Source organism: Cervus canadensis, chromosome 28, assembly GCF_019320065.1.
Source record: "Cervus canadensis isolate Bull #8, Minnesota chromosome 28, ASM1932006v1, whole genome shotgun sequence".
Lineage (NCBI taxonomy): Eukaryota > Metazoa > Chordata > Mammalia > Artiodactyla > Cervidae > Cervus > Cervus canadensis.
Window position 1 is genome coordinate 22836362 of NC_057413.1, and position 27403 is coordinate 22863764.

The following is a 27403-nucleotide window of genomic DNA, read 5'->3' on the forward strand; positions in this document are numbered from 1 at the left end:
ACTGGCATGAAGTGGTATTTTTGCTACATTTACACACAGATGAAAATTCTGGTCTCATATCCACTGGGGTGTCACAATTACTGTCTGAGAGATAAAGCTGGTTGAAATCCTTCATTTCCCCAAAGGTAGAAGTCCTGTAAAGAATCCGCCTGCAATGCAGAAGACCCGGGTTCCACCCCTATGTCGGGAAGATCCCCTGAAGAAGGGAATGGCAACCCACTCCAGTGTTTTTTTCCTGGACAGTCCCAAGGACAGAGGAGCCTGGCGGGCTACAGTCCATGGGTCGTGAAGAGTCAGACACGATTGAGCGACTAAGCGCTGCACATTGAACCCCATCTACAGGGCGAAAGGATAGCAGTGAGTGACCAGCAAGGAAAGTAGAGCGGCTTTGGGCATGTTTTTCCACTGGATAACTGATTCTGCAAAGAAACTGAACTTCTTGTACTATATTCATCTATAAATAAACTATGAAACCATTGACGCTTTCTACACTTCCACACTTAGGTTTTAACTAGTTCAGCAAAGGATGAAACAAGGTTTTAAAAATGACAGATGAAAAAAATGTATTAATATCAATACAGCAGTAAAGAAAAGTGAAAGTTGGACAGTAGCCCGCCAGGCTCCTCTCTCGAATTATCCAGGTAGAGTGGGAAGCCATTCCCTTCTCCAGGGTGTCTTCCCCACCCAGAGATCGAACCGCAGCTTCCCACAATTGCATTGCAGTCAGATCTTTACCATCTGAACCACCAGGTAGAAACAGCTTCTTTAATCGTCTCTTTAGCAAAGAGTCAAAGGTCCGTCTAGTCAAAGCTATGGTTTTTCCAGTAGTCATGTTTGGGTATGAGAGTTGGACTACAAAGAAAGCTGAGCACCGACAAACTGATGCTTTTGAACTGTGGTGCTGGAGAAGACTCTTGAGAGTCCCTTGGACTGCACGGAGATCCAACCAGTCCATCCTAAAGGAGATCAAGCCTGAATATTCATTGGAAGGACTGATACTGAAGCTGAAACTCCAATACTTCGGCCACCTGATGTGAAGAACTGACTCACTAGAACTGACCCTGATGCTGGGAAAGACTGAAGGCAGGAGGAGAAGTGGATGAGAGGATGAGATGGTTGGATGGCATCACCGACTCGATGGACATGAGTTTGAGCAAGCCCTGGGAGTTGGTGAAGGACAGGGAAGCCTGGCGTGCTGCAGTCAATGGGGTTGCAAAGAGTTGGACCCAGTTGAGCGACTGAACTGAACTGAACTGAGTTGTCTCTTTATAAGAGGGAAACAGCTGTCAATGGCCAAACCTGGAACACTTAGAACTACAAATATATGGTTTGGGATTATAATCCAAACTGCAGTGTAAAATACATATTCATAAATCCATACTGATAAAAATAAATGATTGAAAAATAAGTCAGTGAATATACCAGAAGGGATACTTTTCCTTTAAGAAAGAATTCCAACCTAAGTAAGTAAATAATCCCCCGACCCACCCAAGACCCATCCAAGGAGCTTAATTCCCTCCCTTCTGGAATATGGGCCATATTCAGTGACTAGCTTCTAAATAGTCCAGTGTTAGTGTTAGTTGCTCAGTCGTGTCCAACTGTTTGCGACCCCATGGAGTGTAGCCCGCCAGGCTCCTCTGTCCAAGAGATCCTCCAGGCAAGAATACTGGAGTGGGTTGCCGTTTCCTTCTCCAATAGTCCAGTACAAAGTAGGAAAACGTAGGCACTTCAAAAGGGAGAAAAATGGCAAATGCTACCTTAAAAATGATCAAAGTTGACATCACCAATGGTAAGCCATGCTCCTATCATGTAACATCTGATATAAAGTGATGAGACAAGTGCTTTATCTCTTCGTTCTCTCCCAAAAACCTATAACCTCAAGCTGTCACATGAAAAATATCAGACAAACCTTGACTGGAAGATAGTCAAGTATTCTATAAAAATACTTCATCCACACCAAGAAACAGTCACAGACCATGGGAGGCTGAATACAATGTAGGATCTTGGTGGGGGTTGGGGGGTGGGGAGGAGTGGGGGAGTGGGGGAGTGGGGGGATGAGGGGTGGGGGAGTAGGGAGTGGAGTAGAAAGGACATTATGTAAGAACAGGTGTGATATAGACAAAGTCAAGAGTTTAGTTATTAGTAAAATATCAACACTGGTTTCTTAGTTTTAACAAAGGTGCCATGGTAATGTAAGAAGCTAATATTAAAGGAAACTGGGTAATGGGTATAAGGAAATTCTGTTTTCTTTGGAACTTTTCGAAAATCACTTCAAAATAAAGATTTAATTTTCAAAATTCTCATAGAAAGCATATCTTTTTGCCACCACTTAAATCAGCATCAACACAAATGCCTGGTTGAGAGTAGGTCTATGATAGGTAGTTGTTAAAAGCTGAAGGAATGATGTCTTCTTTTGGTGAGGGACATGCAGAGATGTTTACATGGTGATATGTGCAAGAAGGTATGTTCTTGTCCTGCAGAATATTTTCCCAGAGTCCCATTCCCATACTGAAATGCAAACCAGACCAATAACATTCATCTTCAACCTATAAAAGACATCTGAAATGGAGCTATATGGTATGTTGAACTTGAAGCTCAGTGGACTTCTCTCACAAAGTTTCAAACCACACCTGAAATGTTTTCTTTCCCGGCTTGACCCTAAAATATTTCCATTTGTGTCAATAAACAGCTTAACCACTTCTCTTTGTTACATCTTGCCTGGCAAAACTGAGGTTAGCTATCACACAGTGGTCCCTTTATAAAATCCGAGTTTTTCAGACAGAACAATGGCCAGTGCAATGTTTTCTTGTGGAGGCTTCACAGAGCTCATACTTTTTTCAGGCAATATTTATCACTCCTTCTTTTTAGAACTTGAGTGATTCAGATTACATTAATGCTGGGTGGGTTTTTCCCTTTTATTTTTACTATTTTAACAAAGCTGTTAAAAGTATGGAAAGCAAAGCACTTTGAGTGAAAATATTCTACAAGAGAAATATTCAAAATTATTAGATTGTGGTGGGATTGAAACCAAGAAAACTAGAGTGCCATTTTATTATACTTGAACACCTAAGCTGGGAATGATGTTTCCGTGGTGTGGTGGTTGGCATATTCGCTTTACACGTGAAAGGTTCCCGGGTCAAAACCGGGCGGGAACAGCTCACTCTTCTGGTTTTTGTCACCTTACTGGCAAGTACAAAACTTTCCTTTGTAGTCTACTGCCCTCATGAAGGTTCACGACTTCAAAACAAAGATTTTCCAATGTATGCTCACAACTACAGCCTTTTAAAGTACTGCATTTTAACATTTCTTTAGCTTCCTCTGACTCCAACTCCAACAAATTCACATGTGTGAATTTTATCTGGAGTATCTCCTTCCAGCCTGTGGCTAGTGTTTTTCTCTCTTAGTGGACTTTTGAAGAAAAAGAGGTTCAGTTTTTGTAAGGTACAGTGTAGCTTAGTCCTGTCTAACATATAGTTGCTCATCTCAAAGGCATGGAAGTATTTTGCTACATTTTCTTCAACAGGCTTTATTGTTTTCACTTTCACCCTTGGCCTATTGGCAATGACTTGAAATGCAAGCAACTGGCCTGTAAGCAATGGAGGTATGCCTACCACAATTTCAAATGAACTATTGAATGAATGCAATCAAACAAGAAGCTAAAACCAACAAATGAAAAGCAAAAGGGGATGTTTCCATATGTCTTCCATCTCTGGCATTTCTTTTCCTACCCAGAAATATTTTCAAAAACCTTCAATATAAAATTTGTGTGTGAAGAAGGTGGAAAGGAATGGAGGAGGAGATGGAAGCAATGAATCAGAAGTTTCCTGTTCCCAGAAACTACATGGAGATCTTGTGTCTGGTGGAGATCATTGTTTAACCTCACAGTCCTTTCCTTTTTCTCCTAGTTCCCCCTTGTCAGAGTTTGTACCCCCATCAGTACTCTCAGGGAATTATTCTGCAGTCTGCCTGGATCAAAGTCTATCTGCTTTGCAATCTTTGGATATTTTGGCCTTAATCTATGATGTTACCATTTGAGAGTTTGCAATGAATGCTCCAGCAGTTACTGGAAACCACTGTTGTTGTTTGTATAATTCACACAACCAGTCTTAATTCTTTTTTGCATCCTGGAATATTTACCACACATGATGGTCAATAAATATTTGTGAATGGATCAATGACACTCAATTTCTTTTTTCTACTATTGTGAAAGTCAATAGAATGGAGTTGGACACCAAAGATGCTGATGACTGCAGGAACTCCTAGAACCAGAAAGCAAAACTTTTATTCCTACTGTGTCTCCCCTGCACCCTCTGCTGACAAGAAAATAAATATTTAAAAGACCTGGGTCCCTTTTCAAAAAGCAGTCTAAAAGGCTGAATTTGGAGCTGAGAAGTGCATTAGAAAAAAACAAAACTGTCTTTCCTCCTGTGTGTCTTCTTCACTACTCACACAGAACACTTTACTTCAGACATGTCTAGCCAGTAAAAATGTGGGAGTATCCCACCACCACCAGCACCAAGTAATTCTGCAACACTAGCTGAGAGTGTCCTACAGTTTAACTCAATGTGGACATTATTTTTCTGGAGATAGCATCAGATCCCATGCGTTACAAGATTAGTCCCTTTAGACCACTCCCATTTCAGATGCCAATGGAACATAGTAGGTCCTTTCGTCATCCAACACATAAATAGATGGTACATTTCAATAGATTGTTGTAAACAAAAGTCAAATAAATATGCTAAATTCAAACACAGACACACAGTAACAGACATAGGATGTCTTTAACAGACTAATAGACTCTATAGAAACTGAGATCAAACTGCCAACATCCGCTGGATCATTGAAAAAGCAAGAGAGTTCCGGAAAAACATCTATTTCTGCTTTATTGACTATGCCAAAGCCTTTGACTGTGTGGATCACAATAAACTGTGGAAAATTCTGAAAGAGATGGGAATACCAGACCACCTGACCTGCTTCTTGAGAAATCTGTATGCAGGTCAGGAAGCAACAGTTAGAACTGGACATGGAACAACAGAATGGTTCCAAATAGGAAAAGGAGTACGTCAAGGCTGTATATTGTCACCCTACTTGTTTAGCTTATATGCAGAGTAATCATGAGAAATGCTGGGCTGGAGGAAGCACAAGCTGGAATCAAGATTGCAGGGAGAAATATCAATAACCTCAGATATGCAGATGACACCACCCTTATGGCAGAAAGTGAAGAACTAAAGAGCCTCTTCATGAAAGTGAAGGAGGAGAGTGAAAAAGTTTGCTTAAAGCTCAACATTCAGAAAACTAAGATCATGGCATCTGGTCCCATCACTTCATGGCAAATAGATGGGGAAACAACAGAAACAGTGAGAGACTTTATTTTGGGGGGCTCCAAAATCACTGCAGATGGTGATTGCAGCCATGAAATTAAAAGACGCTTACTCCTTGGAAGGAAAGTTATGACCTACCTAGACAGCATATTATAAAGCAGAGACATTACTTTGTCAACAAAGGTCTGTCTAGTCAAGCCTATGGTTTTTCCAGTGGTCATGTATGGATGTGAGAGTTGGACTATAAAGAAAGCTGAGCACTGAAGAATTGATGCTTTTGAACTGTGGTGTTGGAGAAGACTCTTGAGAGTCCCTTGGACTGCAAGGAGGTCCAACCAGTCCATCCTAAAGGAGATCAGTCCTGGGTGTTCATTGGAAGGACTGATGTTGAAGCTGAAACTCCAATACTTCGGCCAACTGATGCAAAGAGCTGACTCATTGGAAAAGACCCTGATGCTGGGAAAGATTGAGGGCAGGAGGAGAAGGGGACAACAGAGGATGAGATGGTTGGATGGCATCACCGACTCAATGGACATGGGTTTGGATGAGCACTTAAGAGTTATTGATTAATATATTTGTAATCAGAATCTCAGAAGGCGAAAAGAGAGAAAAGAGCAGAAAAAATATTGGGAGAGTTAATGACTAAATATTTTCCCAAGATAATGAAATACAGGTATTCCTCACTTTTCAAAAGTTCACTTTGCTGCCACTTCATTTTAAGGAAAGACCTGCATTAGTACCTGTTTTGCAGGGAGCCATTGTAGAGGCTGAGCTCATCAGGAGCAGTGAAGGTGGAACTGCCAAGCTCCTCCCCTAGGAACTACAACTCAGCATCTCAATGTCAAGGCACCACAGCTTTAAACTGTGTCTATAAGCATCTGTGCTTTATTTCCACTTATTTCACTGTTCATGCAAGAACAGTGCTAAGATAATCACTTCTTCACACCAGTTCAACTTGTGAGATATTTCATAAGATCATTTCCACTGTTTTTGGATGGCATCACCAACTTGATGGACATGAGTTTGAGCAACCTCCAGGAGTTGGTGAAGGATAGGGAAGCCTGGTGTGCTGCAGTTCATGGGGTCGCAAAGAGTCGGACACGACTGAGAAGCTGAACTGAACTGAACTACTTTCTGACAGTGGAGGAAACCTGTACATTAAACTTCAGCTCCAAGGTCAGAGAATTCCAAGCTATATCTAGCTAGTTAGCTATGTATCCAAAACAGCAGACTTTTAATCAGATTAGGTTTGCCAGAAGATAATGGGATAACATTTGAAAGTGATGAGAGGCTAATTTTGTAAAATCTGTAAACCCAGAATTCTCTACCAAGCAAAAAACATGTTCCAGAACTGAATAAGAAATAAAAGTCTTTCCTGACAAACAAAAACTGGAGCGTGTTTCTATCAGACCTGCAAAATAGAGAATGTTATAAGCTGGGCTCAGGAAAAGGAAATACAAAGTAATGAATATCCACAGAAATGGATACAATAGAGGTACATATAAGGAATATTTTTCCCAATTTTAATCACTCTAAAAATGACTGACTGCATTAAGCAGAAGTAGTAGTGACATAGTGTACAGCTATAGCATACATGAACGCAAAATCTGTGGCAGCGATGACACGCAATATAGGAGGAAGTATATTATTGCAAGCTTCTTACATGGTACAGTAAGTAGCATAATATAATTTGAAGGTAGATTTTGATTAGGTGTAGCTGTATATAGAAAACCCTAGGGAAACCACTTATGATTTGTTAAGACATACAAATGATAAGGCAATGCTCTAGATATAATCAAATCATGTAAAATGCTCACATATTTCAAAGACAGGAAGAAAGAGATAAAAGAAAGGAACAAAGGGGAAAAAACACATAGAAAACAACTAATAAGATAGTGGATTTTTAAAATACAAGTATATCATTTACATCATATCTAAATTAGCTAAATTCACCCATTATAGACAGAGCCCATCAGACTGGATAAAAAGAGTTCAGAGTCAACTATATGCTGAACTATTGTCCAATTTTGCACAAAAACTGTCATTTCCAGGTAAGATACATGTTAAAGTAACTTGATCCCTAGGTGAGAAAGATACCCTGGAAAAGGAAATGGCAACCCACTCCGGAATTCTTGCCTGGGAAAATCCAATGGACAGAGGAGCCTGGCGGGCTACAGTCCATGTGGTTGCAAAAGCGTGGGACATGACTTAGCAACAAAAGCAGTCCTACCGGGAGTGGGGTTCGAACCCACGCAGACACATGTCCATTGGATCTTAAGTCCAACGCCTTAACCACTCGGCCATCCCGGTGGTGGCCCCCAATATCTACATATCCTATATTACAGGCTTATAATTAGACTTGCTAGTCCCTGGAAGACTATGAATAATTTTACAGGAGATTAGAGACCAAGTTTAAAAAAGAAAAATCCTTTTAATGTTTCTTAGAAAAAACCAATGAAACACACTAAGTCTAGTTAATATCCATCACTACATATGTTACAAATTTTTTTCTTGTGATGAAAACTTTTAGGATCTATTCTTTTAAGGACTTCCAAATATTCAATACAATATTGCTATTAATAACTATACTACCACAGTGTACCTTAGATCTATAACTTATTTTTTTTTTTATTACTGGAAATGTGTACCTTTTGACCCCTTTCATTTCTTTAATATCTGTAGCTTCCCTGATAGCTCAGTTGGTGAGGAATCTGCCCATAATGTGGGAGACCTGGGTTTGATCCCTGGTTGGGAAGATCCCCTGGAGAAGGGAAAAGCTAACCACTCCAGTATTCTGGTCTGGATAATTTCATAGAATCACAGAGTCAGACATGACTGAGCAACTTTCACTATCATCTATTTCCTAACTCTGGCAAACATTTTTATTATACGTTACTTGTATATTTAAACAAACAAATAATGTTTGCTTTATACCAAAGTAAAATGTTGAGAACACATACTAATCACAAACTTAGGAAAAGACTGTTTTGTAGCAGTGGTAACAAGTAGCCACCAGACCTGAATTTAAACCAAATGATCTATCCATGATAATTGTTTTGTGAACATTTGCACAACAAATCACTGTCAACCCCTGCTTTCTGAAATGAGCCAGCCAGGGATGCACTCACTTCAGTAAACATCCCTTTGAGTGCCAACAAAACTATGAGTCTCTCCAGAAGAACCATGCTTCCACAGAATATGTCAACCCACTGACCCTCTGAAAGTCTACCCTAAAACCCCTTCGCAGAAAATATCAGTCATCAGCTGTTCAAAGGCATAGTGCCTTACCAGCACTGCTCCCTCCTTAAATGAACGTAGGCTTTGGATTTCAAGCAGTGAGTGGTGAAAATGCCCCCTGTCAAATCTGAAATGCTGAAATTTCACTTTTTGCTGGGACTGTGTTTGCTGGGGGCAGGGGTGGAGGGGAAGGAAGGTAGTGTCACTGCTGAAGAACAAATGAAGTCAACATTTATTCCCAATTTGATGTCTGCGAGGTTATCTCCTATTTCTTAGATGACTGCAACAAAATTATTCAGTGAGTAAGTAACAAAAGGCTTGCACTGGCCCATATGGGGACTGAACCCACATCCTTGGTGTTATAACCACTATGCTCTAATCAACTAAGCTGACTAACCAACTGGCAAAGAAATCTTTTCACACAAAGGTAATACAAAGATTCAGATTTCTGTACCTGCTTAAAACTAAATAATACATCAACAAATTAGACAACAGAGAAAATAGATTCTCAGAAACATACAGTCTACCAGGACTGACTATTGATGAAAGAGAAAATCTGAAGAGCCCTATTACTAGGAAGGAGATTTATCAGTAATCAGAAACCTCTCAACCAGCAAATGTGTAGGACCAGATGGCTCCACTAGTGAATTCCACCAAACATTTAAAGCCTGAGCTACCCAGGAAGTCTCTTGAATTCCACCAAACATTTAAAGAAGAATTAAGACCCATCCATCTCAGACTCATCCAAAAAGTCGGAGAGAGAGAATTCTTCCAAACATATTTTACCAGGCAAGCATTGTCCTGATACCTAACAAAGAAAACGATGTCACTTCACATACTGAGGGATGGGGAATTCAGGTAAGAAACAAAAATCTCATCTTTCAACCCCATCTGTAGCCCAGGCTGTGGCCCAGACCAACTCCTATTATGGTGGCCAGACCCCAGGGGCCACCCAAGTGCTGTTTGTTAATGGTGAGTGTGCCATCAGAACTTGACTCCTTAGTGTTTATCTGGCTGTGGCTCAACACAACATCCTCTCCTTTCTTTCCAGGGGATGCAGACCCCTGGCATGTGCTAAGTGTAACACAGCCTTTGGGACCCTCTGAGCCAGCCCTTCTATCCCTAGTGCCTCACCTTGCTTGGACATGGCAACTGAGAGACCATCAAAGTCCCCTAGCCTCCGCCTTGCGCGACAGGTAAGAGAGAAAAAGCTTGGAGTGATTTACATTATCATTTGCATGCTAATTTGCATGTTCCTGCTCTCTACTAGTGCTGGAGTCTGAACTTTCCAAATTCTCCCCACCTCTCTACAGAAAATCTCCCAGCAGCTGCAGACCTGGCTTGGGCTGGCAAAGGAGAGCCAGGGTAGGGGTGCTGTCTGAACCCTACACCCTCACCAACTCCAGTAGGGCCACCTCAGTCCTGGATGAGAAGGCAGCTTGTTCTGAAAGAAGAAATTCCCAGGAATTCACATTTAGCACCTGTCCTGCATAAAACCATTCTGTGTCTGCAAACATCCTACTCCGGATTAAAAGTGCTTTGTTACAAAGAATTATATAAATAGTGATTGCTCTCAATGTTCTGTCAATTTTGTTCAGTCACAAAGCCACGTCCGACTCTTTGGGACCCTGTGGACTGTAGCCTGCCAGGCTCCTCTGTCCATGGAATTCTCCAGACAAAAATACTGGAGTGAGCTGTTCCCTTCTCCACAACTCAATGTGAATATCATTATTTTAAATGTCAAATGTCAAATAAACATGGCTCTTCATGCTCATCTCCTACCCCTGCAAATCAGCTTCAGGCTCAAATTTTGTTCAACTACTGGGCTGGGTGCCTTGCTGCATGTCTGTCTCTGGACTTCAGGCCCTGACCTGTCTCTGCTTCTCACTGTTGCTCTCACTGGACCCTCCTCCCTCAGTCTCCTCCTGCCTAAACTGTCTCTGTCTCTATTGTCTCTCAATCTGCTCCTGTTTCTCTGAATATCTTCTTTTCTGTCTCTCCCTGTGTCTTAGTCTGGTTCTCTTTCTTTCTCTGAGTCTCTGTCTCTGCCCTTGTCTCTCATTCAGTATCTTTCCACTTTCCTCCCCTCTTGCTTGCTCTGTCCTTACTTACCTCCATTGCTCTATTTCTGTCTCTCATTTTTGGTCTCTGCGTCCGTTTAGTCACTTTCTTTCTCACTCTCTCTCTGCCTCTATTTCTCTCCCTTCAGACTTTCCCTGTCCTTTGCTATCTTTTCAATCTTGCTCTCTCCCAGAGGCTCAGTTTGTGTCTCTTAGGCTCTTCCTCGTGGTCTCTACGGCTCTTCTTGTCACCTCATCCTTGCCTTTCTCTGTCTGTCTTTTAGTTTTCCCTCTTTTTCACTCACCAATCTTTCCCCATCGTCAAATGTCACTCTTGGGCAATTCAGCTTCCAATCCAAGGGATTTAGGGTTCTGATCAAGCCTTCCTGCTGAGGACACCTCCAAGTTCTGAGAGATTGGACCCAGTCTCGTGGGGGCCCACTTAGCCTGCCTTAGCACTGCCAACAGTACCATGGTCACCGGTTGGTTCAACCCACACCAGGACCAGGAGTTAGCAAGTCAAGTGGCCTGAGTGCCTCTGGGAAGCTGGGAAGTGGAGGGAAAGTGAAGACGAGTGGGGTGAGGGGAGGGATGGGCAGGAGTGTGGAAACAGAGGCATAAAGCCCGTTCTGTGAGGGGTCACTCCCTGCCTTTCTTGACTCCAAACCCTGGGAAATAACACTGTTATCTCTTCTGTGAGGTCAGTCCTAGCCCATATCACAGGTGCCAGCCTGTAACATACGCTGCTATTGCACCAGAGCCACACATGTTGAGGTCTAGCCTCAGTGTCTCCCATCATTATTTAACGTGTGCACCGTGGTCTGACAGTCATGGCTGCTCGATTCCTGTCGAGAGATGAAAGAATGAGGTCTACCCTCCAATCTTCACTTACTCTTGAGTTGCCTCCTACTTTGCTGGATACACCTTCTCTTATTTGCAAACCTCTCCATTTATTATTTAATGGCTTTGGGTTTGGTCCTGGGCTACCTCGTCTCCTCAAGTATTCTCAGAGCCTCCCTATCAATGTGGCCGTGGTGCCAGGCCTAGCTCTCAGGCAGGTGTTCCAGAATATCGATTACCTCAGTCCTCAGGAAATAGAGCTCATTCACGCCAAATACTAAGAATTCCTCTTTGTTTGCCCCTAATTCCACGACGGGGGAGAGGAAGAATGCGATTTCTTATCTCTTTGAATATTAGCTTGTGGTCGTTTGGGTTCATTGTGTTCCTTTTCCAGCTACCGGAGAGGCCGTATTGATTCGTTTCCTTTTAATAGCATACAAACGACAATGTACCCTTGTGTCTGGCCGGTTAGCTCAGCTGGTTAGAGCGTGGTGCTAATAACGCCAAGGTCGCGGGTTCGATCCCCGTACGGGCCAGTTTTTGTGGCGGCTGTTGTTTTCTGCACTTCCACACAGAACGTGCCGCTTCATCCCTTTTAGGTTCACCACTATTTCCCAATTCATAAAACTCTCGCTGAAAACTTTTAACTGGAATCCTACCTCTTTCGTCATGTTTGACTCGCACTTGCAGGACGAAAGGAGAGCAGTCGGTGACCCACAAGACATACAGCGTCGCTTTGGCACATTTTGATCCACAGGGTAACTGATTCCAGCAAAGAAACCGACCTTACTGGATTATTTTCCTCCAAAAATAGACTATGAAACCATCTACACTTTCTGCATTTCCACACTTGGGTCTTAACTAGATCAGCAAAAGATGAAACAAGATTTTTCAAATGCTATGTGAAAAAACTCTACCGATACAAACACAACAGGAAAGAAACAGTTTTGTCAGCTGTCTCTTTATGAGATGGAAAGAGCCATCAATGGCCAAACCGGAGACACTTTGAACAACAAAGACTATATAGTTTGAAATAATGACCCAAACTAAGTACAAAATATGTATTCATGAGTCCATGCTGTTATAAATTAGTGATTAAATAAGTAAATCAATGAATACAGGAAAAGGGATGTATTTTTCTTACTGATGCATTCCAACTAAGGTAAGACACTATTCCCCACCCACCCACCAGGAGATGGAGCTTTAACCTCTCCCTTCTGGAATATGGGCCATCCTGACTGGCTAGCTTCTAAATATCCAGGAAGACGTAGGGAAACATAGGAAGAAACTTCACAAGGGAGAAAAACGCACACACTACCTTAAAAATGACCAAGGTTGGCATCACTGATGGTAAGCTATCCTCCTATCAAGTAACATCTGATAGGAAGTGATGGGACAAGTACTTCATCTCTGTGGTCTCATCCAGAAACCTGTAGCCCCAGGCCCTTCACGTGAAAACTATCAGACAAACCTAGACCGGAAGATAGTCATAAAAATACCGGATAAAAATAATTCATCCACACCAAGAAACAATCACAGGCCAGAGGAGGCTGAATGCAATGTGGGATCCTGTGGGTCGGGGGGAAGACATTAGTGTAAGAACAGAGGTGACACACACAAATACATGAGTTTTGTTATTATTAAAGTATCAATGTTGGTTTCTTGGCTTTAATAAAGGTACCGTGGTAACCTGAGAAGCAAATGAAAGGAAACTTTGAAATGGGTATAAAGAAACTCTATTGTTTTTGCAACTTTTCTAAATAGACTCCAAAATGAAAATTTATGTTTCAAAATTCGCATAGGAAACGTGTCCGTTTCCCATCAGTTAAATCAGAGCTGAGGCAAATGCCCGGTGGGCAGTAGGTCCATGACAGGCAGTTCTTAAAAGCTGAAGGAATGTGATTGATGTCTTCTTTGGTGAAGGACATGCAGAGATATTTACATGGTGATCTGTGCAAGATGGTACATGCTGCAGATTGTTCTCCCAGAGTCCCATTCCCACACTGAAATGCAAATCAGACCAATGACATTCGTCTTCAGCCTGTAAAAGACATCTGAAATGGAGCTATATGGTGTATGTTGAACTTGAAGTTTGGTGAGCTTCTCTCACAAAGTTTCAAATAACACCTGAAATGTTTTCTTTCCTAGCTTGGCCCTAAAATATTTCCATTTGTGTCAATAAACATCTTAACCACTGCTCTTTGTGACACCTTGCCCATTATAAAGGGCAAGACCTTCTTGCCCTGTGTTCCCATGACAGAATCCAAGATTTTCAGAACAATGACCAGTTCACTGTTCCTTTGTGGGGTCCTCACAGAGATCGTACTTTGCCCAGGCTATATTACTCACCCCTTCTCTTTCGAACTCGGAGATGAAAGGTTACTTTAAGGTTGGGTGGGTTTGTTTTCTTGTGTGTGTGTTTTTTATTCTTATTTGTGTGTGTGCTCTCAAGTGCTTAACAGCAGGTGGTTCCTAACTTAACTTAGTTTTCCCATTAATTCACGAAATCCTTGATAAAGTACGATAGGAGAGGTAAATCACATTGGACAGAAAAATTTAAATCCTATAGCAGTATGTGATTGCAATAAAGGAGTTCTTCAAATAGAAATAAATGGAAAAGGTGACCTACCTTTACAGAAGTACTCGAGAAGCTACAGTTGTTGGGAAAAATCACAAAAGTCTCTTATTGCAAGAGATACGGGCAGCTTCCTGACACTATTCATTAGCACCTGTGGAAGCAATATTGTCTATGCGGCCTAGATATAGAATGCTTGTAGCAGTCTTATGGATTGAGGCTAGAAATCATCTACACTACCTGCCAGCACTCGTCACAGAATTTGAGTAGCTAAAAATAATAAATAGAGGTTTTACATTTTCTCAAAGTCACAAGTATAATGACACATTTGGAACAAAGAATCAGTGGAGTCTGACATCAGAGTTTGAGCTCTAAAGCATCATTGCATACTGCCTCATGCTCAGAGGAGAGGACTATTCTCTGATATGTATGCATTAAGTGTCTATTTTAGGAACTCAGACAAGTCAAGAACTTTATGACATTTTTAATGTCAGACATGTCTACCAAAGTTTTCATTATCTGTATTTCTGTGTCAATCATTCTTGCATGTTTACATTTGCTGAATTCTTACCTTCCTTTTCCCTTTTGCATGCCTTTACTGTCCACATTGCTCTAAAATAAATATGAACAGGCACACGCCTCTCTTGTAACATACTGCTGTTTGACAGTGAGCGTAGCAAAAGATGTGGTGAAGCCCTTTCGAGCACTCCATTTCATGTTATGTTTCAAGACTGATGAGCACTATCGTCTTCCTTTTATAGATTCGAAAGGGAGAAGTATTTGTATCTCCCATAGGAAGGTGCAAAAGTCAAACAATTTGGCTATAGATTTCAAGGGTTCAGAGGTTCAGAAGGTTTTTCTTGTCTTGGCTCAGCATGTAAACATCTGTGCAGTTTCAGACAAGAGAAGGTAAAAGAGTTGATAGAAATCTTGAGAAATAGGAAATAGTCCTCAGATTGTCGTGTTGATCTCAAGTTCTCGAGAAATGCATTGGTGAGCCAGGAAAGTGAGAACTTCAAATAATATTAGGAACCAATAGTCTACTGTAGCTGGCTCCGTGGCTTAGTTGGTGAAAGCGCCTGTCTAGTAAACAGGAGATCCTGGGTTCAAATCCCAGCGGGGCCTCAGGCAACACTGTTTTAAATACAGCAAAACAAGTTAAACACTGGAATTTGTTTACCTCCCATCAAGCCCCTGAGTACTTCGGAGTACTACCTATGCTCTCCTGGTAGCCGTAAAAAGGTGGTTCTCACACATCTTGAGATGAGAATTAGAAATGCCTCTTGGTCTTTCCTTTGCATTTTAAATCAGGTCTCAGAAGTTGCCAGCTTGGTTTTGTGGGATCTCTTCAATTATGTTTGCCTCCGAGAACTTTTACCACAATGGAGACGTTTGTTTTTCTTCATGGAATCATTGAATTGTCCTGTCCCACTTTAGAGCCACCCCCTCCCCCGCCAACTCCCACCACCCATATTTGGCGCCGACTTTACTAGTGCCTTACAGTCGCGCTTCTCAAAATTTTGTGAGCATGTGAATGACCTGGTGTGATCCATTATAATGAGGGTTTTAAATGACTGCATCTGCAACAGGGGCCTGAAAGTCAGCATTTCTACAACCTCAGACTCTACACTACTGTTCCATGGACGATACTTCATGAAGCAAGGCTAGGGACTTAACTGGTCTAATTCAGTGAGTGTGTTTTCAAGTTCTGCACTTTCATATGTTGCAGCTGTCTTCCTGAATCACTGGTGAATCCAGCATTGTTTTTACTCACTTGTCCTTAGTGAATGAAATGAAATCAAAAGATATAAAAGAAGAGGAAGGACGTTCTGATAAAAATTACGGTAGTGTAAATCAAGTTGTGTTATAACTGTTCCCTCTTTTCGATGTGAAATGGACTCTGGACGATACTGGAAATTTTGGAAGGAGAAGATCTAAGGCTATATCTGTAAGAGGATATAAAATAGTCAATGACAAACTACACAAAATAATATTCTTTTTTAATTTTTTTAAGGTGTGGGCAAACTGACTTTTTAACGCATTCTTTGTTTATGAACTTCAGCTGTTTAAAAAGTACATTTTGATCTGAAAAGCCTTTGTGCATTCACTGGTCCCGTAACTCAAAGGGCCCTTTGCCACCCGCTGCTTGTATAATTTTTCAGGACATCTGGTAGGGTCAGGATTGGGTACATTGTGGGGCTACTCCTTACTGGCTTTAAAATAAACTTCTAATCAAATTACGGGAAACTAAATCCCAAACTTGCTGATTGGGAAATATTGTCTCTCTAGTCCGTATCCTGCAACGCTGTGATCAATCCTAGTTTCAGTTTTGCTGAGAACAGGAGCTTTCAACGCTGCTATTTGTGAAAGATGCCAATGCAGAGCTGACGCGGAGAAACCAGGAATTTCTCACATGGAATTTAATGAAAGACTACAGTTTCTCTGCTGAGCACCTTCCTGGTCCTCCAGGGAAGTGCTGGGAAGAGGGAAAATACAATGAGGAAGGTCAGGTGAAATGAAGAGAAAAACAAAGGCGAGGCAAGGTAGGCATGTGTTGAACAGATTCAGATCGCTCAAAGCACAGTCGTTCCAGGGCAGTGTGAGTGACGCTGGGTAATAAGTTGACTGATGACGCCCACCTTGACTTATTCGGGCGCAAAGTCCAGTCCCTTGAATTCCCAAACACTACTCCTTTTGGCACTCCTTTCTGAGAGTCAAGTGAGCACAGGCCATCGCATCCTCGCTCAGCAGTCTCCTCCAGATGAGCTAGGCCCTCTCGGAAGTTCGGTGGTCTTCAGGACCCTGTGCCAAAATTTGTTAGGGTTAGGAAGAGGAAGAGGAAGAGAGGTGGAAATCAAAGGCACAGGACAGCATCGGGTTGTTGCTCCCAATCAAATGCCCTTGGAACCCGAGGACACCCTGCCTGATGTTTGGGAAGGTGTTTGGACCCTGCTCCCTCCTAGCTCAGGCGGTGAAGAATCTGCCTGCAATGCGGGAGACCCGGCTTTGATCCCTGGGTCGGGAATATCCCCACTCCAGTGGGTTGTCTCCAGATGTCCAGCCTGGAGAATTCCATGGACAGAGGAGCCTGGCAGGCTACAGTCCGTGGGGTGGCAAGAGTCGGACACGACTTAGCGACTAAACCACCCCCACCACTGAGTTAGGTTTGGTTATGAGCCGTAGAGTTTCGATATTATTCTTTTAGCAAAAGGTTTTGAAACGATGGAAAGCAAAGGCACCGCGAGTGAAAACACTCTGCAAGAGAAAGATTCAAAATTGCTAGATTGGGGGCGTTGCGGGCTGGGACGTGGGGAGCAACAAAGGGACCGAGTATGCTGTTTTATGGGACTTGTAATGCCCCTCAGGGGCGTGGCGTTTCCGTGGTGCAGCGGTTAGCACGTTCGCCTTACACGCGAAAGGTCCCCGGTTCGAAACCGGGCGGAAACAGCCCAGTCCTTCGGCTTTTGCTCTTTCATACATAAATGCAAAGATCACCTTAGGATTCTCTGCCCTGTCCAAGGTTCCCGATTCCAACGTATCCTCAGAGCACCCGTGCTCTCACCGACGGCCTTTTAAAATACTTACTCTATTTCAACATTTCTTGACGTTTCTCTCACTCCACCAGCTTTACAATGCGTCGATTGTAATGTTCTCTCCTAGTGCAGTTTTGAGGAAAAAGGGGTTCAGTTTTTGTGAGGTACGGGGGTAGCTTAGTGCTTATTATGTCCTGGACGCTTAGTGCTCCTTCTGGCCTGTCTAACAAAGAGTCGCTCATCTCAAATACTTGGAAGTATGTCGCTACCTTTTCTTCACCAAGCTTTATTGTTTTCCCTTTCACTGGTAGCCTATGGGCAAATGATTTGAAATGCAAGCAGCTGGACCGAAGCAACTGAGGTAGGCCTACAGCAGTACAAGTGAATCAATGAAAGAATGCAATCAGTCAAACAAGAAGCTAAAACCAACAGACCGAAAAATGGGGCAGGTTTCCAGATGTCTTCCATCTCTGGCAATTCCCCGCCCGCCCCCGTCCCCTTACCAGAAATATTTTCAAAAACCTTCGACATAAAATCTGTGTGTGCAGAAGGTGGAAAAGAATGGAGGAGGGGATGAAAGCAATGAATCAGAAGTCTCCTGTCCCCAGAAACTACACGGAGATCTTGTGTCGGGTGGAGACCGTTGCTTAATCTCACTGTCCTTTCCTTTTTCTCCCAATTCCCCGGGTCCGCCTGCGGATCCCCACCAGTACCCTCAGGGAAGTATTCCGTAGTCCGCCTGGATCCGAATCTCTGCTCAAAAGTTTCCACCACGCGGTCGAAGCCGACTCGCCGCTTTTCCGGGAGCCCAGGCAGCACGCGGTCGTCTGCAGCCGGACCCAACTACCCACCCACCGAGGCTTGCCTGGGAGGACCGGTCACATCCTGCCGCGGGTTGTCCTTCCGTCGCCCAGACCCGTCGCTTCCCCGGGTTCAAAGGACGGTTCCATTTAGGCACAGAACGGTCCCGGCTGAGATCGGAATGGAGTGGAAGTGCGTTTGTCTGCGTGTGTTTCGAGACAAGGCTGTGGGACAGACATACACGGAACGGGGCCTGGGGGCCCTCGCAGGCAGGGTATCTGGGCCAGCAGCGGCTCTTCTCGGACGGTTCGGGGACTCGGCATCGAGATCGACCGGAAGCGCGCGACGGGCAGGCGGAGAAGGTCCACCTCGCCGCGGGGAAACCAGAACTATTCGCGGAGGACCATCCATGGTCAGGACCATGAACAGCGCTCTCTGGATTGGCCCGCCTGTGTGAGGGATTTCTCAGAAGTGAGAAAGGATAGGGGGAAAGGTTTAAATGGTATATTTATTGACTCGGTGCCGCGTGTGTTTTAGGCACAGACTTTTTAAATTTAAAAACCACAGAAAATACCGCACACGGTATTTCCGTTGTGGCTGCTGTTCAGTCGCTAAGTCGTGTCCCACTCTTTGGGACCCCACGGATTGCAGCAGCACGCCAGGTTTCCCTGTCCTTCACCATCTGCCAGAGTTTGCTCAAATTCATGTCCGCTGTGTCGATGATGCCATCCAACCATCTCATCTTCTGTCGCCCCGTTCTCCTCCTGTCCTCAATCTTTCCCAGCCTCAGGGTCTTTTCCGGTGAGTCGGCTCTTCACATCAGGTGGCCAAAACATTCGAGCTTCAGCTTCAGCATCAGTCCTTCCAATGAATATTCAAGGTTGATTTCCTTTAGGATTGACTGGTTTGATCTCCTTGCAGTCCAAGGGACCCGCAAGAGGCTTCTCCAGCACCACAGTTCCAAATTCAGCCCTCTTTATGGTCCAACTCTCTCATCCCTAAAAGACTGCTGGAAAAACCATAGCTTTCACCAGAGGGATCTTCGTTGGCAAAATGCTGTCTCTGCCTTTTAATGCGCTGTCTAGGTATCTCATAGCTTTTCTTCCAAGGAGCAAGCGTCTTTTAATTTTGTGTCTGCAGTCATCATCCACAGTGATTTTGGAGCCAGAGAAAATAAAATCTGTATTTCTACTTGATGGTTCTGAAAGAAATGGTCACATGTTGAGGTATGGGGAAGTCATTCTAGCTTACATATGTTCATGCCTAATGAATGGTAAAAAAAAAAAAAAAAAAAAAAGAAAAAGTCTGTTTTAAAGGTAAAGCTTAAATGCTTTTCTCCCTGAGAGGTGAACACTAGTAGTATTTCCCAGGTACCTGGGCCAGACTGATCTGATGTGTACTGGCTGATCTGCCTTTTTTTTTTTTTTTTTGAAAACTTTAAGGAATGTGCCATTTCACTTTTGATGTTTTTTGTTCTGATAAGGAATCAGTTCAGTTCACTTGCTCCGTCGAGTCCAACTCTTTGCCACCCCATGAACTGCAGCACGCCAGGCTTCCCTGTCCATCACCAACTCCTGGAGCTTGCCCAAAGTCATGTCCATCGAGTCGGTTATGCCATCCAACCACCTCATCTTCTGTCGTCCCCTTCGCCTCCTGCCTTCAGTTGTACCCAGCATCAGGTTCTTTTCCAATGAGTCAGTTTTTCACATCAGCTGGCCAAAATATTGGAGCTTCAGCTTCAGCATCAGTCCTTCCAATGAATGTTCAGGATTGATTTCCTTTAGGATAGACTGGTTGGAACTTCTTGGAGTCCAAGGGACTCTCTCTCAAGGGTCTTCTCCAACACCACAGTTCCAAAGCATCAATTCTTTGGTGCCCAGCTTTCTTTAGAGTCCACCTCTCACATCCATACATGACTACTGGAAAAACCATAGCTTTGACTAGGCGGAACTTTGTCAGCAAAGGAATGTCTCTGCTTTTAAATATGCTGTCTACACTGGTCATAGCTTTTCTTCCAAGGAGCAAGCATCTTTTTATTTCATGGCTGCAGTCAGCAACCCATCTGCAGTGATTTTGGAGACCCCCCCAAAACAGTGAGAGTGAGCCCCCTCTCACTGTTTCCATTGTTTCCCATCTACTTGCCATGAAGTGACGGGACCAGATGCCATGAACTTAGTTTTTTGAATGTTGAGGTTTAAGCCAACTTTTCACTCTCCTCTTCACTTTCATCAAGAGGCTCTTCAGTTCTTCTTCGCTTTCTGCCATAAGGGTGGTGTCATCTGCGTATCTGAGGTTATTGATATTTCCCCCAGCAATCCTGATTCCAGCTTGTGCTTCATCCAGCCCAGCATTTCGCATGATGTACTCTGCGTAGACCTTAAATAAGCAAGGTGACAATACATGGCCTTGATATATTCTTTTCCTGATTGGGAACCACTCTGTTTTTCCATGTCCAGTTCTAAGTGTCCAGTTCTAACTTGACCTGCATACAGTTCCTCAGGAGGCAGGTCCAGTGGTCTGGTATTCCCATCTCTTGAAGAATTTTCCACAGTTTCTTGTGATCCACACAGTCCAAGGCTTTGGCGTAGTCAATAAAGCAAAAGTAGATGTTTTTCTGGAATTCTCTTGCTTTTTCGATGATCCAACAGATGTTGACAATTTGACCTCTGGTTCCTCTGCCTTTTCTAAATCCAGTTTGAACATCTGGAAGTTCATGGTTCACATCCTGTTGAAGCCTATCTTGGAGATTTTAGCATTACGTTGCTAGCGTGTGAGATGAGTGCAATTGTGTGGTAGTCTGAATGTTCTTTGGCATTGCCTTTCTTTGGGACTGGAATGAAAACTGACATTTTCCAGTCCTGAGGCCTCTGCTGAGATTTCCACATTTGCTGGCCTACTGGGTGCAGCACTTTCACAGCATCATCTTTTAGGATTTGAAATAGCTCAGTTGGAATTCCATCACCTCCACTAGCTTTGTTCATAGTGATACTTCCTAAGCCCCACTTGACTTCCCATTCCAGGATGTCTGGTTCTAGGTGAGTGATCACACCATCGTGATTATCTGGCTCATGAAGATCTTTTTTTGTATAGTTCTTCTGTGCATTTTTGCCACCTCTTCTTAATATCTTCTGCTTCTGTTAGGTCCATACCATTTCTGTCCTGTATTGTGCCCATCTTTGCATGAAATGTTCCCTTGTTATCTCTGATTTTCTTGACTCGATCTCTAGTCTTTCCCATTCTAATGTTTTCTTCTATTTCTTTGCATTGATCACTGAGGAAGGCTTTCTTATCTCTCCTTGCTATTCTTTGGAGCTCTGCATTCAAGTCGGTATATCTTTCCTTTTCTCCTTTGCCTTTCAGTTCTCTTCTTTCCTCAGCTATTTGTAAGGCCTCCTCAGACAACCATTCTGCCTTTTTTGCATTTCCTTTTCTTGGGGATGGTCTCGATCACTGCCTCCCGTCCAATGTCACGAACCTCCGTTCTTGACATTGAACCTTGTCAAGAACCTCTAGTTCTTCAGGCACTCTGTTGATCAGATTCTAATCCCTTGAATCTATTTGTCACTTCCATTGTATAATCATAAGGGATATGATTTAGGTCATACGTGAATGGCCTAATGAGTTTCCTTACTTTCTTCAATTTAAGTCTGAATAGCGCAATAAGGGGTTCATGATCTGAGCCACAGTCAGCTCCCGATCTTGTGTTTGCCGACTGTATAGAGCTTCTCCATCTTTGGCTGCAAAGACTATACTCAACCTATATAAATATATATAATCAATCTATATAAGTAGACAAGGTATAAAACTGCTGAACGCCATGTTTCTCCGGAGCCGTTCTTCGGAATTAGCGAGAGACACTCACACAGGGCTATCGTCCTTAGTTTGGCTTGATTCACACTTTTTCTTCTGTTCCCGGTATAGACTGTTTGTTGATTATTTCCCTTGACACCAGAGTACAGACTGCAAAACGGGGGCTCGCCACTAAGGGAAGTGATACCTCCATGTCTGAACTCCCATTGCCTCTGCGCCAGTGCAGTTCAGCTCTTGGGGGTGGCAGATCCCTGAAATTCCAATTGAGGGAGTCGGGCGGGTTGGCCGGGCTGTCCACGGGGACCACCGCTGTTGCCCGCTGCGGGCTAAAGGGGGCTGCATGGTTTGAATGCCTGGGAGGTTTCTCCGCTATTTGGGGGAATTTTAGCTGACTTTTACTCAGATCAGATGAGACTAGATCTCAGATTCTGTGAACGTTGAGAGGACAAATGGATGAAAGGCAGAAAGCAGTGTTTCTGAAAGAGTCGCCTACCACCTGAGCATCTGAGACCTGTTTCATGACATGACCCTTAAGCTTATGCCCTGACATCCTCTCCATGGCCTCTCCTATGTCTCCAGCTTCCTTTCACACTTCACTGCCCCCCTCTCTGCCCACCACCCTGTCCTCTTATTTCCCAGAGATTTGTGAATATGCTATTTGTTCCACCTCTGTTCCTAGTTACTGTCTCCTCAACCTCGAAACTTGCCCTCCATCATCACTCCTTCAGATAAAACTTCCGCAAAGCTTTCTGCATAAATCTTCACATTTCTGTCAGTTTCTGTACACCTGTCTTTTACTGCAAAGGCCAGTTAGGCAAAAGATGGCAATGCTGGGGTGAGAAGGAGTTGCACTCTGGATTCCAAGTGTGTGCCATAAAGAGCATCACTGTGCCCTGTCTCTCTCAACACCCAAAGTCCTTCTCTCAAGGCACTTGTATATTTAGAGGTGTTCCTTATGCCCAACTTGAAAACGAAAAGCAGCATGTAACCACGGGATCTAGAGAGAGCATGTCTGTCTGTTTCAATTTTATGTGGTATTCAATCATTTCCTGAATCCCAGCAGTCTCTGCCTAATGTGATTTCTGCACCTTTGAGTATACCTTTCCTGCCTTCTTGCCTCTTTTTGCCTTTACCATTGACTTCTGCATGCTTTTTTATCCGATGCATGATTTATCATAGAATTTGGCCATGATTCTCCCTCTTAGGGAGTATTAATTACTCTTTTAACCCTAAGAGAAGAATGTGATTCTTATGGCCAAATGCACTTCCAAACCAAAAAGATGTACTTTATTGTCTAACACTTAGTTAAAGAGAATACTGGGCAGTCAGTAACCATCCGCAGACATATCATCAGGGCCCCAAAGAAGTGTAGAACAGATGAGGGAGGTAGGTGGAAGCACGGCAGATTAACAGGGAGCAGAAATTAACCAGGAGCACTCACAGCAGAAAACTTGCTTTCAAGGAGTGACTTCTTTCTATCATGTATGGAATGTTCTAAGGGTTAGATTTGCTTGTAATCCAAAATGTAGACATGGAAAACAACGTTGTAGTACATACACTAACCCTAAATGAAGTGAATGGGTGCGAGTCGTCAGTTTCGGGGTTATTTCTATCTTCATAGCAGAACCAGCGACTTCAGAGGCCTCGCTGAAAGAGACATGCTTAAGCCTTCCTGTCGCAGGGGGCCAGTGGCGCAATGGATAACGCGTCTGACTACGGATCAGAAGATTCTAGGTTCGACTCCTGGCTGGCTCGAAACCTTTTTGACAACTCATCTTCCTGCACTTGAACCACACCCAAACTCTTCAAGCTTTGGCGGCTCACAAGCGCTACGAAAAGCTCGCTCAACCTTGCTTCTTGTCACCCCGTGGGGCCATCCTGCCTCTTGTGGGAGTGCGAAGGACCCTTCAAAGGCTATCACTGGAACATCCACAATCAAGCATTTTCTGGTTTCCATCTCCCACAGCAAATGCGGAGAAAGGACCACATAGGGACACCTGTACTGAGTTGCACATCAAAGAGGCTTTAAGAAAAAAGAAAAGGAGGACGAGCAACAAGAAAGAGAAAGAAAGAAAGAAGGGAAAAGGCTCGGCAGGTTTCTTCACACCTTATTCCCACTGGGTTACCCTTCACCACCCTCCTCCCCCCTTCCGAATAGAAAGAAGAGTGGCTTTGACTGAGGAACTGTTAAATCCAAGAAAGTCCAGGGTGGTGCGCACCGGATATCGGAGCTGGCCCTGCACCCTGACTTCCAGAAGAGTGCTGGAAGGACAGTTCCAAAAGGGAGGAGTAATACGCTGCTGTTTTGGTGTTTTGTTGTTGTTGTTGTTTGTTTGTTTGTTTGTTTTTTTCTTTAATAAGTTAGTACAAATCCAGGGTTCAAATGGGTAAGACCTTGAGTGGTAAGGAGCAAAAGTCCCCTTGGCCCGTACGGGGATCGAACCCGCGACCTTGGCGTTATTAGCACCACGCTCTAACCAGCTGAACTAACCGGCCACGGAAACCTCTTCCTGCAAGTTAAGTCCTCTACTTGCCGTGGTTACATTTCTTTTTCGTGGTCCTCAGAGGGCTGTTCCACGCGGAACCCAACAAACACCTGCTGTGACCTCTGCATACAAAGCCAAACTCGGACAGCAGCCCTTTGGACCAAAGGGCGCCAAGCGAGGGAGCGGGAGACGAGCCTCACGTCCACTCCCTCTTGGTCTGTCAGTTAGCGGTGTTTGTTGTTGTTGTTGTTGTTTGTTTGTCTCTCTGTTTGTTTTAAGCGGAAAACCAAAGAATCTGGGACTGATCACCGACTCTTGACATTTCAGGATTCAGGATGGTTCCGGTTTGCCATTCTCTGCCCAGGTAGTCCATGGCTCGGAGATTCGTTAGCTCGGCTTGCCCCGGAGAAACAAACTGACTTTGGATGTTCCTGATGATATCTATCACAGCGGTGTTAGTGCCTTGAGGATGTTACCGACCACAGCAATTCTAGTCTGACTCTGGTTGATTTGTGCTCAACTGGCGCAGAATTGAGGTCAGAGGGGACAAGTAAGGACTGCCTGGCAGACCAGTGGGCATTTGCCCCTCTCCGCCCCTCGGTTTCTATCAGCCAAACACTGCCCGTCACAGAATGGGCAGCTGCTAGAGTTCGAGGGCACCGAATCTCGCTCACTTTTCACCCAGGATCATTGAATCAACTTCAATCATTGCAATCCTTTTCTGGCACTCGAGAGATGGTGGTCACAGAACTTCCTAAGGTCACACAAACCCGCACAAGACAAAATCGAGCAGATTCCCGACGTCTTCTGTACCCGGACGCTGCCTAAAACGTCTGCTCTGCCTCTGGCAAGGAATTCTTCGCTTAGAGGTAGTATTTGCTTAGTGTGACTCATTGACTGTAGCGTTGTTGGTCGTGATAGGAGGGCGCACTCAACGTCGATCATTTCCTGAAAGAGAAAACCGATTCGGTGTGGCCAGCTTGGGCTAGCCGGGAGTCTCCTTTGTGACCGACCCGGTGGACTGTAGCCTACCAGGCTCCTCCCTCCATGGGATTCTCCAGGCAAGAATACTGGAGTGGGTTGCCCTTTCCTTCTCCATGGGACACCATTGGAGGGCGGAAGAAAACGACTAGGAGGGGAGAAAGCAAGTTTCCGTAGTGTAGTGGTTATCACGTTCGCCTCACACGCGAAAGGTCCCCGGTTCGAAACCGGGCGGAAACAGGAAAAATGCTTCGGGGTTTGCATTTTGAACCGTTCTCAGGAAACTTCCCGGAGAAGGCAATGGCACCCAACTCCAGTACTCTTGCCTGGAAAATCCCATGGACGGAGGAGCCTGGTAGGCTGCAGTCCATGAGGTCGCTGAGAGTCGGACACGACTGAGCGACTTCACTTTCACTTTTCACTTTCGTGCGCTGGAGAGGGAAATGGTAACCCACTCCAGTGTTCTTGCCTGGAGAATCCCAGGGCCGAGGGAGCCTGGTGGGCTGCCGTCTATGGGGTCGCACAGAGTCGGACACGACTGAAGCGACTTAGCAGCAGCAGCAGGAAACTTCCGAGAAACTCGGTAGATGAGGAGGCTTCCGAACTCCCACCGAGCCTCACCCGTAAACCTGGGGGAACTACCGACGATCCGACCCATCGAACTCGTCTTCAGGCACCGTATTCCATCTCCTACGGCAGAGCCTGCACTCAGCCCAGCTTAAGGCGCTTTCTGCGAGCCTTTTACACAAACAGCAAAGTCTTCCATGGATTCCCCGGGCCGTAGGCCGCAGCTTCCTCCGAGAAAAACTTCGGTTTCCTCGTTCACGTCAAGGAATACGACCGAAAACCAATTGTGCCTTCTTTTCCTTTGGTTTTCTTCTCCGAGAAAGCGTCTCGGCGACTCATTCTTTTGACTGAGGATGGAAGGCAACGACAATGACGAAACTCTCTTAGGAGAAGTAACAGTAAGGGTCAGTTGGAACTTGACATTTTGGAGGGGGAGGCGGGGCGGAAGAGGCGTTAAGAGGAAAGGAAGGAGAGAGGAGAACTTGCGCAGACGGAGGCCGGTTAGCTCAGTTGGTTAGAGCGTGGTGCTAATAACGCCACGGTCGCGGGTTCGATCCCCGTACGGGCCACTGTCCTCTTTGGTCACCTCCTCCGGCAGGCTGCCACCTGCTTTCCGAGGCAACGTACCTCTTAACCTACACGGTCCCGAAGATCGTGCGTAGAGTTCCCTTGCGGTTGCGGCTGTTCCGCCGGGACGCCAGCCTCATCAGTCCTCCACTGTCTACTGGAGGATGCTGGCTAACCACGACGCCTTCTGCTTTTGCCTTCAGTCTTTTCCAGTGAGTTGGCTCTTCGCATCGGGTGGCCACAGTGTTTGAGCTTCAGCTTCAGCGACAGTCCTTCCAATGAATACTCGGGGTGGGTTTCCTTTAGGATTGACTGCTTTGATCTCCTTGCAGTCCAAAGAACTCTCAAGTCTTCTCCAGCACGAATTCTTTCGCGCTCAGCCTTCTTTATGGTCCAGCTCTCACATCTGTCCATGACTACGGCAGAACCCATAGCTTTGACTGGACGGTCCTTTGTCGGCAAAGTTACATCTCCGCTTTTTAATACGCCGTCTAGGTTGGTCATAGCTTTTCTTCCAAGGAGCAAGCGTCTTTTAATCTCGTGGCTGCGGTCACCGTCCGCATTGATTTTGGAGTTTTCCCCTTCTGTTTGCCATGAAATGATGGGACCGGATGCCATGATCTTA

General features: G+C 44.4%; 8 non-coding genes across 8 annotated transcripts; 6 read left to right on the plus strand and 2 right to left on the minus strand.

The window, feature by feature from the left end:
* Positions 1–7548: 7548 nt before the first annotated feature.
* TRNAL-UAA lies at positions 7549–7631 on the minus strand. Its single transcript has one exon. It is a non-coding gene; the product is annotated as a tRNA-Leu (tRNA).
* A 4289-nt stretch (positions 7632–11920) lies between these two features.
* TRNAI-AAU lies at positions 11921–11994 on the plus strand. Its single transcript has one exon. It is a non-coding gene; the product is annotated as a tRNA-Ile (tRNA).
* Positions 11995–15084: 3090 nt separating this feature from the next.
* On the plus strand, positions 15085–15158 carry TRNAT-AGU. Its single transcript has one exon. It is a non-coding gene; the product is annotated as a tRNA-Thr (tRNA).
* Positions 15159–17407: 2249 nt separating this feature from the next.
* TRNAV-UAC lies at positions 17408–17480 on the plus strand. Its single transcript has one exon. It is a non-coding gene; the product is annotated as a tRNA-Val (tRNA).
* Positions 17481–23859: 6379 nt separating this feature from the next.
* TRNAR-ACG lies at positions 23860–23932 on the plus strand. Its single transcript has one exon. It is a non-coding gene; the product is annotated as a tRNA-Arg (tRNA).
* A 667-nt stretch (positions 23933–24599) lies between these two features.
* TRNAI-AAU lies at positions 24600–24673 on the minus strand. The gene has a single exon. It is a non-coding gene; the product is annotated as a tRNA-Ile (tRNA).
* A 1138-nt stretch (positions 24674–25811) lies between these two features.
* Positions 25812–25884, plus strand: TRNAV-CAC. Its single transcript has one exon. It is a non-coding gene; the product is annotated as a tRNA-Val (tRNA).
* An 822-nt stretch (positions 25885–26706) lies between these two features.
* On the plus strand, positions 26707–26780 carry TRNAI-AAU. Its single transcript has one exon. It is a non-coding gene; the product is annotated as a tRNA-Ile (tRNA).
* The last annotated feature ends 623 nt before the right edge of the window (positions 26781–27403 follow it).